We start from the raw sequence: 3,921 nt of genomic DNA, 5'->3' as shown, positions 1-3,921 counted from the left end.
TGGAAGTAGTCTTCTTTTTGTTTACCAAACGATTAGGAAAGGGTATAGGAGGAACATAAGGACTGTTAGCGATTTATCCTTTTTTAGAAAAATCATTTTTAGGTACATTAGACGAACTGGAACAAGAGGCACACTTGTGTCCTCAACAGAAGGAGAGCTAACAGGAGTAATAGATGAGGAAGATTTAACAACACTCTGTTGGCACTCTCGGCCACTCCTAAGGACATAAATAACATGACATTGGTTGGAGGGCCCTTGTGTGGTCTAACCTTGCACTACATCTAATGATATATTAGTTGGTGCTTGTGAACTAACAGGTTGATGCCTAGGGTTAGGCTCTGGTTGAGTAGGCAAAGTTCCTTTCTCCCTCTCATGCAAAATTGAGACAACTTGAAAGAGTTCTTTTGTAAGATTTTGATGGCTTGTCATAAGGAGGGCCATATTCTTTTTCAAATCACATACTCTACATGCCTCTCTAGTGTTGGTTAACCCAAGGGGTTGCTGATAAGATGATAGGAGAGGGGGCTTAAGGAAATTAGCCTGAGGTCCTACATTTGCCCTATGAAAAGTATTTGGGACAAAATCCTGCTGTGCAAAGGGAGGTCTTTGAGGACTAGATTGACCTTGATTATGGAAATTGGAAGGCCCTACTTGATTGTTCTGGTTCCAGAAGAAATTTGGGTGATTTCTCTATCCTTGATTGTAAGTGTTACTATATGAATTATTCTGATATAAGGCATTTACACTTTCATTGAAGTTGCCTCAGAGGTGTTGAGGCATTCTTCTATGACATTTCCAGGGGATTGGCACCAAGCATACATCTTAACCAAATTGATTGATGATGGCTCTCTAGGAATAATAGCCTTAATCCTTTTGATAAGGCTATCTAAGTGGGCTTCCTTGGATACTAACCCATCCACAAAATATTCTTTCCCTCCTATGGTTCTTTCACTCTCTTAGGTTGATTCCCACTTATGGGTTTTGTCAGCTAAGTTAAGTAAGAATTCCTATGCCTTTCCTTCATCTGTAAAGGATGTGAATCCCTTAGGGCACATAGACTCTATCATTTGTTTAGTTGGGTAATCAATATCCTCATAAATTATTTGACATAAATGCCCATAAATCTATACCATGGTGAGGGCATTCTTGGAGTAGATCCTTAAATCGCTCCATAAGTTTAGAAAAGGACTCACTAGGCTTTTGCCTAAAGTGAAGGATATCACTTCCAAGCTTATTAGTCTTGTGAGTTGGGAAAAACTTCTTAAGGAAGGCAACTGTGAATTTCTCCCATGTGGTTATGGAATTTGTGGGTAACACATACAACCACTTCTTAGCTTGGTCGTTTAATGCAAAAGTGATGAACCTAAGCTTAACAGCAGCATTAGAAAGCTGTTAGATCTTAATTAGAACACATACCTCTTCAAATTCCCTTAGAAATAGGTATGCATCCTCAGAGGTTAGCCCATGGAAGTGGGGTAACATAGTGATGTACTGAGATTTGAGCTCAAAGTTATTGGCCTGTGCTTGTGATAGAACTATGCAGGAAAGTTGAGCTGCTCTAGCAGGGTAGAACTTATCTTTCCGAGATTTAGGTGGAGGATTTTGCTGTTGATCCCCCATATTGAAAGATTTTAAAGAGAGTGTACGTATAGGGTCACTATTTGTTGGATCTCTTCTTTCTAACCGATTCTCAGTATTACGTAGCCACCTAGCACTCATATAATAGAACATTATCCACAACTAAAATAAGACTATAACAAAAGAATGGAAAATATTTAATTTTTTTTATGATTTTTAATTTTTTTTGGCTTGTTGCGAGCTTACGGGTAGGGATCCAGGGTTGCTCAATTCAATTTTTGAGGTACTACTATAGGGCAAAACCTGTCTTTATCATACTATGAGGCTTGGCAACCTCCACTGATACAACTATTATTGTAAGTTGTTTTTCTCAGGAATTCAATAAAAGAAAAGGAAAAAGAAAACAAAGCAAAAAAGCAGTCCGATTTACCAAAAGAAAGCAATAACATGGAACTATCTCCCCGGTAACAGTGTCAAAAATTTAAAAGTAACTGCAAGTGTACAGATCAGTGTAGCTAGCATGTCAAACACAAGGAGAGCAACCACTTTATTTTAAACTTGCGAAAGTGTAACGATTGATTATGGTGATCTACTTTTAACTACCGTCCTAACACAAATGCATCTAAAAGCATCCTAACCAACATATCTCAGGAAATTGAAATTGAAATTACAATAAAAATTGAACGACCTAACCATTCACATCTAACCCTAACCATTCATCATCTAGGAATTTAAATACTCAAACCATGCAATTAAAAAGAAAATAACTGAAAGTAAAAATGCTGAAATAAAAATTGCTGAAAAGCAAATAAATAAAATAAAAAGGGGAAAAAGCTAGAGAGAGACACACAAGTAGGTATCTCTACTTAGCCCGAGAGATGCACCATAAACAATTTGAGCTTCCCTACTTAACCAAAGAGTATTCTTATAGGGGCTTTTCTACTTGGCTTTAAGGGAAATGATGCAATATAAATAATAATAAAAAAAAAAGATGGTTCCATAGCTAGAGAAGGGCAAAGCCAACGCATAATCTAGCCATGAACCTTGGGGGAAAGGGAGTGCAATAATGTAAAAGTGAAAATTTAAAACCTAATTTAAGAATAAAAGGGTAGTAAGAAGAGGAAATGAAAGGGGGTGAGAAGACTACTGTAGAAGCATACTTACTTGAACTTGAAAATTTGATTGAGATTTGAAATACTACCAGTACTAAAAATCAGATCTGGAATAAACCAAATCTGAAATTGCTAGTACTAGAGAAGACAAATCTGAAGAGAAAAACTGAACTTGAAAGACATGCTCCACAACTTGTTCTTGTCACCAAGAACTAAGCCTAGAACTAGAATTAAAATTATTACACCTTTGAATAACTTGAATAACATGAACCATAAAAATAAAAATAAAACATTTCATTCATTAGATAAAAACCAATTACAAAAGTGTTTAAAGAAAAACTAAGAAGAACTAGAAGGAGAGCGCAACTAAAAATTAGAGAAAAGGAAAGCAAGAGAGGGACAGCCCTTTAGGGTTTGGTGGACTCCCTTTTATAGAGAATAGGGGAGAGAGGAGGACATCCAAGGGTGGATCCCCTTGGACGATCTTGATGACGTGGATGGGAAGAGGGAGGAGAGAAAACAAGAAGCAGGAGATTTTTGTTATTTCTTGCCTTTTTTTCCTATATTTTTTTTCTTCTCTTTTGTGCCCAATCTCTTGGCTGAATTTGTGTGATGAGGTGGAGGAGAGAGAAGAGAGAGAATCGTAGGAGAGGAGATCTCCCACCATTTTGATTTCCTTTTTTCTATTTTTTTCTCCCTTTTTTTTCTTTTTCTCTCTCTTCAAACTTGCGCACAGCTCTCCTTAGCTGACCTCTATTTTTTGCTTAAATCAATTATGATGAGTAGGAGAGAGAAAATCTTTCAAAAAAAACTCCAAAAAAATTACAACTAAGAGGTTCGTACTTGAGACCTCCTAATGAGCAAGGGATTTTGTATACCATAACTCACCAATTACACTAGGTAGTTGTTGTTATCAAAAATGAATCTTCAATCACTCAAGGGGGGTCCATCGATCCTTATCGACATCTTAAAATATTCCTTATACCTCTGGGACAACTGCAGACAGGCTAGTTCTGCATCTCGGTTCAATTCTGATCCATTATTCTTTTTTTGGCTCGAAAATCACTTGTATGGGTAACCAAACGGAAGTGTACTTTTAATACAATATGTCTATCTTGCTCAAAATTTTATCATCTTCGTAGCCATGAAAGAAATGGGATCTCTTTATATGTAAAATTAGAGATACGACGCCCGATAGTCCTCAAGGCCTTGAAAATATAAAATCTGCAAA

The 3,921-nt window shown here is 36.8% G+C and overlaps 1 non-coding gene across 1 annotated transcript; it reads left to right on the top strand.

Moving 5' to 3' along the window:
• Positions 1–1,126: 1,126 nt before the first annotated feature.
• On the top strand, positions 1,127–1,233 carry LOC122063213. The gene has a single exon (XR_006135261.1). It is a non-coding gene; the product is annotated as a small nucleolar RNA R71 (small nucleolar RNA).
• The last annotated feature ends 2,688 nt before the right edge of the window (positions 1,234–3,921 follow it).

This window comes from Macadamia integrifolia, unplaced genomic scaffold (genome assembly GCF_013358625.1).
Source record: "Macadamia integrifolia cultivar HAES 741 unplaced genomic scaffold, SCU_Mint_v3 scaffold1250, whole genome shotgun sequence".
Classification (NCBI taxonomy): domain Eukaryota; kingdom Viridiplantae; phylum Streptophyta; class Magnoliopsida; order Proteales; family Proteaceae; genus Macadamia; species Macadamia integrifolia.
This window is presented reverse-complemented; position numbering and strand designations above follow the sequence as displayed.